The following is a 17,169-nucleotide window of genomic DNA, read 5'->3' as shown; positions in this document are numbered from 1 at the left end:
TTGAAATTCTACAATTTAAAATTAAAATAACTGAAATAAAAAATTCACTAGGAGCATTCAACTGTAGATTTGGGCTAGCCAAAGAGAGAATCAATGAACCAAGAGATGGATCAACTGAGATTATCCAATCTAAAGACTAGAAAGAAAAAGTATGAAGAAAAATTAAAATAGGATCAGAAATCTATGGGACACCATGAAGCATATTAACGTACGTGTAATGAGAGTCTTAGAAGAGAAGACAGAAAGAGGCAGAAATAATATTTGAAGAAATAATGGCTGAAATTTTACCAAATTTGCTAAGAAATACTTAATTAACACATCCAAGCAGGTCAATGAACTCTAAGTGGGATAAGCACAAGAAGATCTGTTCCTGGCTCTTAGTTAATATCAGCACTGATATTGGCTGCCCAACAGTGAACCCAGCATATATGGGTTAAAACTAAAGGCACACAGTCCCAGGTCCCTGGTTCCTTAGTTACACTCAGATGTAAATGTTTGTTTCTTTGACCTCTGACTCCCTGAGCTTTACAACCAGATAGAACTTACAAATTGTTAAAGTTCTGGATGACCTCATGCTGGGCTCCCACTAAAACTGAGGCTAATCCCAGGACCTTGAAGTTCTTTTACAGAGAAAATAACGTCCAGAGAATATCAAGAAACGAAGCTTCCCAGGCCCAACTCCTTGGCTTCCTGACATCAGAATCCGCCCTCCACCATGGAGATACACAGCCAAGGGCAGTCATCTGAGAAATCCTCTGTCTCCTCTGCTGGAAGCATCCCCAGACACAGGCCGATGGGAAGACACTGACCAAGAAGGCCATGGTCTCCCTCCTCTACCTAAATCCCCAAATAAAAACCCCTACCCGTTTCTTAATGGAGAGCTAGCAATTTTTGTGGCACTAGCCCTTGCTTTGCTCCCCATGCCTGGCAAAGTAAAGCTTTCCTTTTTCTCCCAAGACTCTGTTCTTGTTATTTGGATTGACATCAAGATCAGAGACCAAACTTTCAGTAACAGATCCACACCTGAAATAACCATAGTCAGACTGTGAAAAGCTAAAGAAAAAGAGAAAATCTTGAAAGCAGCAAGAAAAATACAAGTCATTATGTACAAAGGAAACACAATGAGATTAACAGTTTGAATTTCATCTGAAATAATGGATGCCAGAAGGCAATGGGATGACATATTCGAAGTAGAAAAAGAAAAAATATCTTTGAGTCAAGAATTATATACCCAGGAAACTTATCCTTCAAAATCAAAAGCAAAATAAAGACGTTCTTAGATAGACAAAGACTGGTAAAATGTATTACTAGCAGATCTACCTTACAAAAAATACTAAAGTTAGTATTTCTGGTTGAAAAGAAATAATACCAGATAGTCAATTCAAGTTCACATGAAGAAATAAGCACCAGCAAATATTACTATATATGTAAATATGAAAGACAGTGTAAATATACTTTTCTCTTCTTCTCTTAAATAATTTAAAGAAAATTGCATAAAACAACAAAGCCACATTATTTGGTTTGAATAAAAATACAATTTAAGGACAATAAAGCACAAAGGATGGAGGAAGGAATGGAGTGATGGTGGAGCAAATCTTTATATTTTACCGGAATTAAGTTTATACAAGTCTGAGTAAATTCTGATAATGTATATTTGAATTCCTTCAGGAAAAACTAAAAAAATAGCCAAAAATATAGTATTATTCAACAAAGTTGTTACAAAAATACACTAGAACATAAGAAAATGAATAAACAAATTATGCTATTTCATACAATAATATGCAATAAAAACAATAAACTTCTAATAGAAAGACATTGAAAAATACTTCGTTGAACAAAAAAAGCCAGATGCAAAGTTTCCATTTTTATGAAGATCAAGAAAAAGCAAACTCAGTCTATTTGGATATAAATCAAAATAGTGGAGGGTATAAATAAAAATAGTGGTTGTCTGAGAGGGACTAATAAAGTACAAAGAGAAATGAGAACTTCCTAGGGTAGCACCAATTCTCTATATTATAATTGAGGCTGCTTAGGTCAAAAAATACACAATATACATAAAATTTTACTTTTAAAATGTATACATTTTACTGAATGTAAATTATATATTTTAAAACAGTGGGTGAAAAAACACAAAAAATAAAGAATAATTCCTGAATATTTAAAATGACAAAAACTCAAAATAGCATTATACAAATTTATAAAAATACATGCATCGAAACAAAGAAAAGTTCAAAACTAGATGACTTAACTGATGAATTCTTCTAAACAATGAAAGAAGTATTAACATCAGTCCTTCTCAAACTCTTCCAAAATATAAAAGAGGAGAGAACACATTCTGAGTCTAGCATTACCTTGATACAAGGCCAGATAGAGACGTCACCAAAAAAAATGGTAAAGACCAACATCCTTTAGAAAGATAGATGAAAAAATTCTCAACAAAATCCAAAAGACTGAATCAAACAGCATATTAAAAATATTATATACCATGATCATGTGGGATTTATCCCAGAAATGCAAGAGTTGCTCAACATAACAATATCAATCAATGTAATGCACTACGTTAATAGAATGAAGTGGGGGAAAGCACCTGGGGATATCAACAGAATGCAGAAAAGGCATTTGAAAAAATAAAACAGGCTTTTATGATTAAAACCCTCAGAAAACTAAGAATAGAAGGGAACACCCTCATAAATGATAATGAGCATTTTGAAAAACCCATAGCTACCTTCATCCTCAATGGTCAAAGACTGAGAGCTTTGCACTAAGATCAATAACACGACAAGGATGCCTGCTTTCACCACTGCTATCCACCGTGGTACGGGAAGTTCTAGCCAGAGCATTTAGACAAGAAAAAGAAATCAAAGGCATCCAAACTGAAAAGAAGTAAAACTTTCTCTGTTCACAGAGGACAATATCCTATATATAAAAAAACTCAAGGAATACAAAGAAAGTTACTAGTGATAATAAATGAATTCAGCCAAGTACAGGTTACAAGATCAATGCACAAAAATCAAGTATGTTTTGATATACCTGTTTGTATATATTGCATATACACAATATGGAAAGAAATTTAAGAAAGTAATTTCATTTACGATAACATCTAGAAGAATAAAATAGGCATAAATTTAATAAAGGAGGTGAAAGACTTGTACATTGAAAACTGCAAATATTGCTGAAAGAAATTAAAGGCCTAAATAAATGAAAAGACATCCCATGTTTTTGGGTAGGGAAACTTAATACTGTTAAGATGGAAATACTACCGAAAGTGATATACAGATTCAACATAATCCCTGTAAAATATCCAAAAGAACTTTTATTTGTAGAAATAGAAAAGGTGATCCTCAAATTCATATAAAATATCAAGGGGCCAAAACAGCCAAAACAATCTTGAAAAGAAGAATAAAGTCAGATGACTAATACTTCAGGATTTCCAACTTACTACAAAAGTACAGTAATCAAGTCAGTGTGGTAGTGCCATAAGGTTATACATGTAAACCAATGGAATAGAAGTGAGAGGGTAGAAATAAACTCATACAACTATGTCCAATTCATTTTTGAAAATAGTGTTAAGTTCATTCAATGAAGAAAGAATAATCTGTTTTAAAATAATGGTGAGACAACTGAATTTCCACAAGCGAAAGAATGAAATTAGACCCATACCTCACACAATATATAAAAATTAACTCAAAATAGACCAACAACTTAATTAGAAGAGAAAAACCCATAAAATTCTGAAGAAAATATTGGGATAATTTTTCATGACCTTGGCTTTGGCAATCGATTCCTAGCTAATACACCAAAAGCACTAAACTAAAGAAAAATAAATTAATTGGACTTAATCAAAGTTAAAAACTTTTCTGCATCAAAAGATGCTTTCAAAAAAGTGAAAAGAGATGCTATAGAATGGGAGAAAATATTTTTAAATCAGATCTCTGATAAAGGTCTTATATCCAGACTATAAAAAGAATTTCCATAACTCAATAGCAAAAGAAAAACAGCCCAATTTAAAATGGGCAAAAGAACTGAATAATTTTACCAATGAAGATATACAAATAACTAATAAGCACGTGAAAAGATGCTCAAAGTCATTCATCATTAGGGAAATACAAATCAAAACCGTGAGATATCCCCTCAAACCTACCTGGAGGACTATAATTTTTCTTAATGGAAAATAAATTTGAAGAGGATGCAGAAAAATTGGAACACTCGAATATTGCTAGTGAGAATATAAAATGTTTCAGCCACTGTGGAGAACAGTATGGCAGCTCCTCAAGAAAATTAACATAGAATTACCATATGACTCAGCCATTTCACTTCTGGGTTTATACCAAAACAAATGAAAGCAGGGACTCAAAGAGATATTTCTACACCAATGTTCATAGCAGCATTATTCACAATTGCCAAAAGGTGGAAACAATTTAAGTGTTCATCAATGGATGAATGAATAAAAACATGTGGTATATACATACAGTGGAATATTATTCAGCCTCAAAAAGGAATAGATTCTGAGATATGATACATTTTGAATGAATCTTGAGGACATTATGCTATGTGAAATAAGCCAGAAGCAAAAGGACAAATATTGTATGATTCCACTTGTATGAAATATCTAGAGGAGGCAAACTCATAGACATAAAACGTAGATTAGAAGTTATTACCAAGGGCTGGGAGAAGGTAAGAATGGATAGTTTTGCTTAGTGATAACAGAGATATTGTTTGTGGTGATGAAAAAGTTTGGGAAATAGAAACTGATGATGGTTGCACAACTTTGTGAATGTACTTCTGCCACTGAATTATACACTTAAAAATTATTAAAATGGCAACATTTATTATATATGTACATATATAATCTCTAATTTTTGAATATTTTATTGTATATATCACATGTACACATAATATACATTATAATATAATCTATAATAATAAAATATAGTGTATAATATGACATAATGCATATTATATATACAATAAAATATTGAATAATTAGGAAGTTTTGAAACAAATGAAAATAAAAACAAAACATACTAAAACTAATGGGATGCAGCAAAAGCAGTGTTCAGAGGGAATTTTAGAGTTGTAAATGAGTACCTTAAAGCAAAAAGATCTCAAACCAACTACCTAATTTTACACCTTCAGGAAATAGAAAAAGGGCAAACTAAACAAAAATCTAGCAGAAGGAAGGAAATAATACAGATTAGAGCAGAGATGAACAAAATAGAGAATAGAAAAATGGGAAAAATAATGAAACGAAGTTCATTTTTTGAAAAGGTCACCAAAATTGACAAACTCTTAGGTAAATTAGGGAAAAAATATTCAAATAATTAAAATCAGAAATGAAAGAGGAGATGTTACAATCAATGCCACAAAAATAGATGATTATAAGAAAATAATATCAAGAATTATTCACCAACAAATTAGATAAACTAGAAGAAATGGATAAGTTCCTAGAAACACACACCTTACCAAGACTGGATCATGAAGAAACAGAAAATATTTCAAGACCTATAACTAGTTAGGAAATTGAATCAGTAATCAAAAATATTCCCAACAAAGAAAATCCCAGGCCAATATGATTTCACTGGAAAATGCTTCTACCAAGCACTTAAAGAAGAATTTAAATTCTTCACACACAAAAAAGAGAGAATAACCCCAAACTCATTTAAGAAGCCAGCATTATCCTAATACCAAACCCAGACAAAGGCACTACAAGAAAATTACAGAACAATATCCCTGATGAGCATTGATACAAAAACCTAGCAACAAAATACTAGCAACCCAAATTCAATAGCACATTAAAAGGATTATATATCATGACCAAGTGGGATTCATTCTTGGAGCTGCAAAAGTGATTCAGCATATGAAAATCAATCAGTGAAACAGACCACAAAAACAGAAGGAAAGACAAAACCCACATGGTCCTCTCAATTGATGCAGTAAAAAGAAAGAAACATAATTCAAGAGTCTTTCGTGATAAAACCACTCAACAAACTTGGAATAAAAGGAAACTACCTCAACATAATAAAAGCCATAAATAAAAAACCCATGGCTTACAGCATATATACATTTCTTGCAATTTAGCAAGAAAAAGAAATAAAAGTTATACAAATTGGAAAGGAAGAAGTAAAATTATCTGTTCACAGATGACATGATCTTATATAGAGAATATCCTAAAACTTACACACACGCACAAATTTGTTAGAACTAATAAACAAATTTGGCAAAGTTGAAGGATACAAAAATCACATTTTTATGCATTAGTGATACAAAATGGAAATTAAGGAATAAAGTCTATTTACAATAGCATCAAAAAGTTAAAATACTTAGGAATAAAATTAACCAACAAAGTGTACTCTGGAAACTATGAAACATTGCTGAAGGAAGTTAAAGAAGATGCAAATAAATGAAAAGACGTAGTGTGTTCATGAACTGGAAGGCTTAATGTTGTTAAGATGTCAATACTACTCAAAGCTATGTACAGGGTCAATGCAATCCCTAACAATATCTCATTGACATTTTTTGCAGAAACAGAAAAATGCATTTTAAAATTCATGTGGAATCTCAAGGGAACTCAAATAGCTAAAACAATCTTGATAAAGAAGAACAAAGGTGTAGACCTTACACTTCCTGATTTCAAAACATATTACAAGGCTACAGTAATCAAAATAGTGTGGTACTGGCATAAAGATAGACATATGAACCAATGGAATAAAACAGAGTTAGGAATAAAGCCTTATGTATATGGTCAAATGATCAAGATCACTCAATGGGGATAGGACAGTCTCTTCAACAAATGGTGCCGGGAAAACTGGATATCCATGAGCAACAGAATGAAGTTGGACAGTTATCTGACACTATTAAAAATTAACTCAAAGTGGATTAAAGACTTAAATATAAGACCCAAATTATAAAATTTCTAGGAGAAAACTTCGTGATATTGGATTTTACAGTGATTTCTTGGATATGACACCAAAAGCACAGGGAACAAAAGCAAAAGTTGACAAATGGAACTACCTCAAACTTAAAAACTTCTGTGCATCATAGGACATATCACTAGAGTGAAAAGTCAGCCTATGGAATGGGAGAAAATATTTGCCAATCATATATCTGATAGGGGTTAATATCTAGAATATATAAAGTACTTCTACAACTCAACAACAACAAAAATAACAACATTTGAAAGGCCAAAGGACTTAATTAGACATTTCTCCAAAGGGGATGTACAAATGATCACCAAGCAAAAGATGCTCAACATCACTAACCATTAGAGGAATGCAAGTCAAAACCACCATAAGATACCACCTCACACCCATTAGGAGGATGGCTACTATCAAAAAACAGAAAATACAAAGTGTTGGTGAGGAGCCTTGTGCACTGTTTGGTAGGAATGTGAAATGGTGCCACCACTATGGGAAACAGTGTGGTGGTTTCTCAAAAAATTAAAAATAGAATTACCATATGATACAGCAATTCCACTTCTGGGTACATACCCAAAAGGATTGAAAGCAGAGACTGGAATAGATATTTGTACACCAATGTTCTCACCGTAGCCAAGAGGTGGAGGCAACACAAGTGTCCATGGACAGAAGAATGGATAAACAAAATGTGGTGTATACTATTATTCAGCCTTCAAAAGGAAGGAAATCCTGTCACGTGCTACAACATGGATGAACCTGGAGGACATTCAGCTAAATGAAATAAGACAGTCATAAAACGATAAATATTTTATAATTCCACTTGTATGAGGTCCCTAGAGTATTCAAATTCATAGAAATGGAAAGTAGAATGGTGGTTACCAGGGGCTGGGGGAAGAGGAAAATGGGGACTCTATGATTCATAGAGTCTCACTTGTGCAAGATGCAAAGTTCTGGAGATCTGTTGCACAATACTGAGAATAAACAAAACTACTTAACTGAACACTTAAAAACGGTTAACATGTTAAGTTTAATGTTAGTGGATTTTACCCCAATAAAAAATAAAAATTAAAAAATGTAGAGATAAAGTTATTTGGAGATACTAGAATTTTTCTTTGAAAATAAATCATTCTAATTAAAAAAATTTTCCCCCATCTTAAAAAACATGCATTTTGAGACACAATCAAGTATTACTGAGGGCAGATAATAGCAATGGGATCGAGCATAAAGGAAGGAAATAAAATAAGACAAAATATGTTTATGTCTTACATAAGCTTGTCATGATGATGTGCTACAAACTGCACATGACATTAACCCAATCTTCTCTACAGAAAAGGATAATATTGAAAGTTACAGATTTCTAATATAAATGTATATTAAAAGTTAATATAATAATATAAAAGTTAATATAATAATAAAATAGCAAGAGTTAGTTTAGTGGGGAAGAGACCTTAATAACAACAGTAGCAAAAGATACTGAATACATAGGAATATCTGTACAAGAAATAAACAGATGTCATAGAGAAATATTTTAAATTTTAAGGAATATCATTTTTTTGGAGAAAGATTAGCCTTGAAATAACATCTGCCACCAATCCTCCTCTTTTTGCTGAGGAAGACTGGCCCTGAGCTAACATCTGTGCCCATCTTCCTCTATTTTACATGTGGGATGCCTGCCACAGCATGCTTGTGGTTCATAGATCCACACCTGGGATCCGAACCTGCAAACCCTGGGCTACTGAAGTGGGGTGCTCAAACTTAACCACTACACCACCAGGCCAGCCCCTCGAATATCATTTTTAAATTTAAGTTTAAATTACATAAAATGTAAAAGTCTATCCCTCAGTCACAGTAGCCACATTTCACGTGCTCATGTATTCGACAGCACAGACTATAGGTCTTTCCCTGAGAGAAGAATGAGGTAGTCTGCACAGCTAGCTCTCCTTTTTGGAGGTAAGCAGCTTATTCATTATCTTGGAACACAGTGTTGAGCCCTCCTTTTAAAATTATTTTTCTTTTTGTGTGAAGGTCACTGTAAGTGACCTGCCAGACTCTCTTTCTCCCTGGTGTTATATTAGATCCCAGGGGCTGATGTTGCTCTTCTTAATACTGTTCCTTATTTCTCAAGGACTTTTGGATTTCCTCATTTTTCCTTTCCCATTCCTGCTCACATAGATAGAAATAAATATGTTACACTTCCAGAAGACATCTACTTAACAGAAAGAACAGATTATATACAAAGATAGATAGGTAGATGAATATGCAAGAATAAGCACATTTTTGCTTATTAAAATCAACTTGAAAAGTTAAGCATATAATTTGAAATCCACCCTTCTTTTGGATGACATGACAATTTTGTATGCTTTATATAAATATGAGTATCATTATAAACTCTAAGTATCATAATGACTCACAGTCTTGTTCCAATTAATCTAAGCTACCTTTATTATGATGATTTCTCAGTGGTCACAGCTGGGCCAGTGCAAATTCTTTCAAGCTGTCTCAATTGCCTTTTGAGGACTGCCACTGATTCTCTTGTAATCATCCTTGGATGTTCCTTGCTGTCCTAATTATTTTCTAGCCTCAAAGCATGGAACTGACTACCTTTCAAAGAGTTTGAGTTTCTTTTAGTGGAGAATAGTATTAAAGACAAAATATGGGCCATAGACATGAACAATGAGGTAGTTGTGGGTAAAACTATCATAACTAGTGAAGTAAGCCCAGTCATTTTTCTTGGACAAAGCTGAAAGAGACATTCCTGTGTTCTTTTCTTATGAAATGAAATTCCATGGGTCTTCAGAACTGTCTCTTACATTTAAACATCCTTAATATATGAGGATATACCATGATGTGTAGCAGGATAAGAGCTCTCTGTCATGCTCACACTCAGCATCCCCAGCCCCCAAAGGGGATCAGGAACCTACCACAGAAGCTGTACCAGAGAAATAGAAGGCACTGATCTCACCTGGTAAGACTGGGAGTTCCCACTGTAGTCAAAAAGGTTAAGTTCAGGTTGGCAAATGGCTTTTATTTTACCATTCCCAACGGATGTGGGAAAAGCAACAGGATGATGGTAGCTGCAGAAGACTCTGCCTTACTTTGCAGTCCCCTGGGCTTCAGTCTCCTGTGGTCAATTAGTGTCAGGAATGGAGGAGCTCTCAGGGATAAAGCCAGAAAAGATGATAGGGGATTTCTCCAGAGACTGAGAACTAATTTCATCCATTTCATCACTGTTTTGTTTACCCCAGCTTACCATCACTGCACTTTAAAATCTGGTGTGTTTTGGGATTCTGTGAAAAAAATAAATCAGATATCCTGAGCACAGTTGATACATAACTGCATGCAATGTCAACTTATCATTAAATAGGTTAAATAAGCCATTCATTCAACATTAAAATACCTATTTTAGGGGGTCGGCCCCATGGCCGAGTGGTTAAGTTCACATTCTCCACTTCAGTGGCCCAGGTTTCACAAGTTCAGACCCTGGGCACAAACCTAGCACCACTCATCAAGCCATGCTGAGGTGGCATCCCACATAGCAGAGCAGGAAGGACCTACAACTAGAATATACAACTAGGTACTTGGGGGCTTTGAGGAGAAGAAATAAAAAAAAGAAGATTGGCAACAGATGTTAGCTCAGGTGCCAATATTTAAGGAAAAAACCACATATTTTAAACGTTTATTTTCTTTGAATTTTTAAAATTAACTTTTTCTCTGTTTTCCAAGTTTAAAAAATAATTTAGTATATCCACTTGTGTATTTGATTCAGAGGAAAATGAATAGCACAGAATATCTTAATAGTCAGAAAAGACCACTTAGCTTTTGTTATGTGGTATCCATGGAAGAACATTGAAGCAAAATCACCAGCAGACTCAAAAATCTGCTATACAACATCGTGCCTATAGTTAACAATGCTGTATTGTGCACTTAAAAGATTGTTAAAAGTGTAAACCCCTGTTACATGTTCTTACTGTAATAAAAAAATTATCTTAAAAATCTGGTCTGATTTAATAACCTTTTGTTGGAAAACAGCTATACTCACTTCTTTCTGGAGTGTCTCCGGCTGTTTTCATTCTACAATGGAGTGTTTATTAGGTACTATAGAGACTGCATGACCGAAAAAGCCTAAGCATTTACTATGTGGCCACTTATGGCAAGGTTTCCTAAACTCTGCCCTAGAATTTCTAAACATTTTCTGATCCTTTCTCAGACACTGCTCTAGCCCACCTAGGATTCTGGTACTCTAGGATAGGGAACAGCAAGCTTTTCAAATTTGGTAAGTTGTTAACCATTATTATTTTTTTTTAACATTCTTTCTTCTCCATTTTCACTCTGCTTTTATTCTGCAACACCCATGTGATGGTGTGCCATGGGTCTCCTGGGCTCTGTTCGCATTTCTTCATGTTTTTTCTTCCTTTACCTCAGACTAGATAATCTCACTTTACTTCAGTTTGCCAATTCTTTTCCTGTCTACTCAAATCTGCTCTTGAATCCTGTTAGTGACTTTTTCAGAAAGAAAGAAAAAGGAATGACGAAAAACGAGAAGAATCTGAGACCTGTAGAACACCAAGAAGCTTATCAAGACATAAAAAATGGGGTCCCAGGAGATGAGGAAAGAAAGGGACAGAAATATTATTTGAGGAAATAATGGCTAAAAACTTCCCAAATTTGATGAAAAACATTAATCTACACATTGAAAAAGCCAAAAGATATCCATGCCAAGACACATTACAATCAAACTGTAGAAAGGCAACATAAGATCTTGAAAGCAGCAAGACAAAAGTGATTCATCATGTAAAAGAGATCCTCACTAAGATTAATAGCCAATTTCTCATCAGAAAACATGGAGACCAGAGGCAATGGAATGACATCTATAGAATGCTGTATGAAAAATCCTGCCCACCAAGGATTCTATCTGAAAAAATAATTCTTCAAAATGAAGGAGAAGTCATGACATTCACAGATATATAAACTAAGAGAATTGGTAGCTAGGAGACCTTCTACAAGAAATGCCAGAAGAATTCTTCAGGCTGAAATGGAAGGACGTTAGACAGTAACTTGAAGCCATATAAAGAAATAAAGAACACTGGTAAAGGTAACTACATAGGTAAATATAAAAGTCAGTTTTATTGTATATTTGGTTTGTAACTTTCTTTTTTTCCTACATTGTTTAAAAGACAAAAGCAATAATTATAAATCTATGTCAATGGGAATACAATGTATAAAAATGTAGTTTTTGAAAATAACAACAAAAGAAGGAGAGAGAGAGGTGTATAGGAGTAGAACTTTAGAACAATATTGAAGCTAATTTGATATTAATTACAACTAGAATATTATAAATTTAACATGTTAATTGTAATACCTAAGATAACCATTAAGAAATTAATTAAAATATACAGAAAAAGTAATGACAATGGAATCAAAATGGTAGACTACAAAAAATTAGACACAAAGAAAGACACTATTGCAGGAATTGGGGAACCAAAAATATATAAGATATTTAGAAAACCAATAGTAAATGGCAGAATAAGTCCTTCCTTATCAGTATTTACCTTAAATGCAAATTGATTAAACTCTCCAATTAAAAGGTAGAAATTGTCAAAATGGTTAGAAATACAACAATAACATGACCCATCCGTATGCTGTTTACAAGGGATTCACTTTAAATCCAAAGAAACCAATAAGTTTAAAATGAAATGATGGAAAAGATATTCCATGCAAATAGTAGCCATAAGAGTGCTGGAAATGCTAGGCTAATATATGATGAAATAGACTTTAAGTCAAACATTGTTACAAGAGACAATGAAGACAAATATATATTGATGAAAGAACCAATTTATCAAGGAGGTATAAAATTATAAACACATGTGCACCAAACAGCAAAACACAAAAATATATGAAGCAAACACTGACAGACTTGAAAAGAGAAATAGACAGCTCTGCAATAATGATTGGAGATTTAAACACCACACTTTGTATGATGGACTGAACAATGTAGAAGAGATTAACATGAAATGGAGGACTTGACCAACACTATAAACAAATTAGACCTGACAGACATATACTGAACATGCTACCAAACAGCAGCAGAATAGATATTTTTCCCAAGAGCACATGGAATATTCTCCAGGGTAGAGAATATGTTAGGACACAAAGGAAGTATTAGTAAAGTTACAAAGATTACACTCATGCAAAGAATATTTTCTGATCACAATGGAATGAGATAGGTATCAATAACAAAAGAAAACCAGGTGGAACATTAAACAACAATTTTAAACTACCAATGGTCAAATAAGAAATCACAAGGAAATTTTAAAAATACCATGAGATGAAATAAAATGAAAACCCACACACCACCTCATGGCATGCAGCAAAAGCAGTGCTCAGAGGGAAATTCATAGCTGTAAATGTCTACTTTAAGTGAGGGGAAGATTGAAAAACCTATAACCTAAAATCTATAAACACATTAAAATCTATACACACATTAAGGAACTAAATAAAGAAGAACAAACTAAACCCCAAACTAGAAGAAGAAGGGAAATAATAAAGATTAAAGTGGAGATATATGAAATAAAGTTTTTAAAAACAATAGAAAACATCAATGGAACCAAAAATTGATTTCTTCAAAAGATCAACAAAATTGACAAACTTTTTGCTAGAATGAATAAGAAAAAAGAAAGAATCAAATTTCTAAAATGAGAGATAAAAGTGGGGCTATTACTACAATTTTACAGAAATAAAAAGGATTATGAGAGAATACTATCAACAATTGTTACCATCAAACTGGATAACCTGGATGAAATAGACATACTGCTAGAATCATGCAAACTAATAAAATTAACTCAAGAAGAAAAAGAAAGTCAGAGTAGAATTATAAGGAAATTGAAATAGTACTCAAAAACCTCCCCAATAGAAAAACCCAGGAACAAATATCTTCATGAGTGAATTATACCTAACTTTAAAGAAGAGTTAACAACAATCCTTTTCAAAATCTATCAAAAATTTAAAAGGAGAGAACACTTTCTAACTATTCTATGAGGGCAGCATTACCCTGATAACAAAGCCGGACAAAGACAGCACATAAAAAAAAAAAAAAAAAAGCCTGCAGATTAAAGCCCCTTACAAATATAGATGCAAAAACCCTCAACAAAATACTAGCAACATGAATCCAGCAGTACATAAAGAGAATTATGAAAGATGACCAACCAGAAACTGTTCTAAGAATTCAAAGGTGATTCAACATACAATCATACAAAAATCAGTCAATCAATAGGAATAAAGGGCTAAAAACCAGATGATCATCTCAATTAATGCAGAATAGGCACTTGACAAAATTCAACACACTTTCATGATAAAAAACACTCAGAAAAATAGGAATAAAAGGAAACCACCTCAACATAATGAAGGTCCGATATGAAAATCCCACACTAACATCACAGTCAATGACGAAAAACTGAGAAATTTTCCTCAAGATCAGAAAGAAGGTACGGATGCCCACTCTTGCCTATTCTATTCAATGTAGTACTGGAAGTCCTAGCCAGAGCAATTAGGCAAGAAAAAAAACCAAAAGGCATTCAAGTTGGAAAGGAAAAAGCAAGTAATCTCTGTTCATAGATGACATGAATTTATATGCAAAACCTGTAAAGAGCACACACACACACACACACACAAACTCTGTTAGAGCTAACAAGCAAATCAAACAAAGTTTCAGGATAAAAATTAGTATGCAAAAATTGTATTTCTGTATACTACCAATGAGCAATCCAACAAGGAAATAATTCTGTTTAAAATAGGGTCAAAAAGAGTAAAATACATTAGAATAAATTTAACCAAGGATACAAAAGACACATACTTTGAAAACTACAATATCAAGAGAGTGAAAGGACAACCCAAAGAATGGGAGAAAACGTTTTTAAATTACAAGAAGACCCAAATAAGTAGATACATAAGCGATGTCTACCTCATAAACATCAAATACCCCCAAATTTATTACAATTTTAATGCAATTCCCATGAAAATCCCAACATCGATTTTCACTAAACTTTTATTAGCCATATTGATATCGACCCTGAAGTGAGTTCACTCACCCGTTGCGCAGCAAGCCAATCTCTGACACCGGGTGTGATGGAAGAAAGTAGAAATTTATTATTGCACAGTGCTGAGCAAGGAGAGAAGGCAGCTAACACTGAAATCCCAAACTCCCCAAAAAGCTAAAAGGAAGGGTTTTTATTTGGGGTTTTACGTAGGGGAGGGGGAGCACATGGCCCTGCTGGTTGGAGCTTTCCCACCAGCCTGTCTTTGGCCTTGAGACACTTGCAGAGAGGAGGGAGCCCGTGGCCTTGCTGGTCAGCAGCTTTCCCACCAGCCTGTATCTCTTTGTGGGGAGGAGGTAATGAATCCAGGCTCTTGTCCTTGGCTGTTTCTGTCTCCATGGATGATAGTGGATTCTGGAGCCAGGGAGTAAGCAGGGAATGAGTGTTTTGGTTTTAACCCCATATATGCTAGGTTTAATGTAGGGAAACTGACATCAGGGTCGGTATCAATATAAGAAAGCAAACGAATAGCTAAGATAACTTTGAAGAAAAATTAGGAAAGGGGACTCATACTAACAGAGATTGAGACTTACAGGCTGCTATCATAATTAAGACAGTGAAGAATTTACAATAGGATAAAGAGGCCAAAAGCAACATAATACGTGCATGCATAAATATAGGATAAATCACAAAAGTAGCATTATAGGTAAGTGGGAAAGGAAGATCTTCTTCCTCTGCCAGGTGTCTTTTTCCCCTTCCCTCCTTCCTCTCTTTTATCAAGGATGTGGATATGGTGGTTGGAGCTCCAGCCATCTTGTACCACAAGGAAATCTTGAAGTGAGAGACGTGCTGTTTGCGACAGTGAAAAAATATGATACCCTTCCAGCCCTGGTAGACTACCTGCTGGCTTATTTTACATGAAAGAATAGTAAAGCTCTTTCTTGTTTAAGCCACTGTTCAGGGGTTGTTACTAGTAGTCAAGTGCAATTCCTAAGTAACACTCACTATTTGCTTTCTTCTTCCCATACAAAAATGAGAAGTTAGGCACAAATAGAGGTGAGAGGGGAGATTATGCAATCTACTTAACAATCTTTTGAAATTATAGTGATAAGTATAGCATCATCTTGACTACTGAGTTATGAATTCAGAACCCTATTCTGTCTCCCAAATCGAGTGGAATAAGAATTAATCAAAAGCGATAAATGCAGAAATGTGAGGGGTTTAGCAGGAGAAAAAATAAAGTACAAATCAATTCCCCACTACTTATAGGTTAGTGTCTGAAAATACCCCCTTTCCTTCTTATATGTTCAAAAACATTTTTTTTCTGTTTGGGTTTTTATTTTTATGATATTCTCTAAAATTTATTAATATTTCGTTTTTGAAGTACCAAATATGTTGAATCTGCAAGACACTTATAATCACAAAAAATGATCTCAATATTGCTTTAATCATTCAGCATCAATGTTAACAGTTCTGTAACACTCATTCATCACTATTTTTCCCTTCCCCATTTTAATACTTTAAAAATACATGTTAAGTGTACTTCAATAAGCAATTCCCAATTTCTTTTTTTGTTTAAATATAATTGACATATCACATTGTATAACTTTAAGGTGTGCAATGTGTTGATTTGTTAGAATTATATGTTGCAATATGATAACCACCATAACAGTAGCTAACACCTCCATCATGTCACATAAGTATAATTTCTTTCTTGCGATGAGAACATTTAAGATCAAGTCTTTTAACAACTTTCAAGTATATAATGCAATATTGTTAGTTATAAGCACAATGTTGTGCATTAGAGCTCCAGAACTTATTCATCTTCTAAATGCAAGTTTGTACCCTGTAAAGAACATGTCCCCAATTCCCCCACCTCCCAGCCACTAGTAACCAAAATTAGATTCTCTGTTTCTCTGAGTTCAGCTTTTTTAGATTCAACATATAAATGAGAGCACACAATATTTGTCATTCTCTTTGTGACTTATTTCACCTAAGAAATGCCCTCAGGGTTCATTCTTGTTGTCACAAACAGCAAGTTTACTTTTGTGGCTGAATAATATTCCATTGTATATTTGTACCACATCTTCTTGATCCATTCATTCATTGACAGACAAGTAGGTTGTTTCCATATCTTTGGTACTATGAATACAGCTGCAGTAAACATGGGAGTATATATATCTTTTTGATACCGTGTATCATTTCCTTTGGATATATACCTAGAA

The sequence above is a fragment of the Equus przewalskii genome, chromosome 13 (genome assembly GCF_037783145.1).
Source record: "Equus przewalskii isolate Varuska chromosome 13, EquPr2, whole genome shotgun sequence".
Lineage (NCBI taxonomy): Eukaryota > Metazoa > Chordata > Mammalia > Perissodactyla > Equidae > Equus > Equus przewalskii.
The sequence above is the reverse complement of the archived record's forward strand: the minus strand, read 5'-3'. Positions refer to the sequence as shown.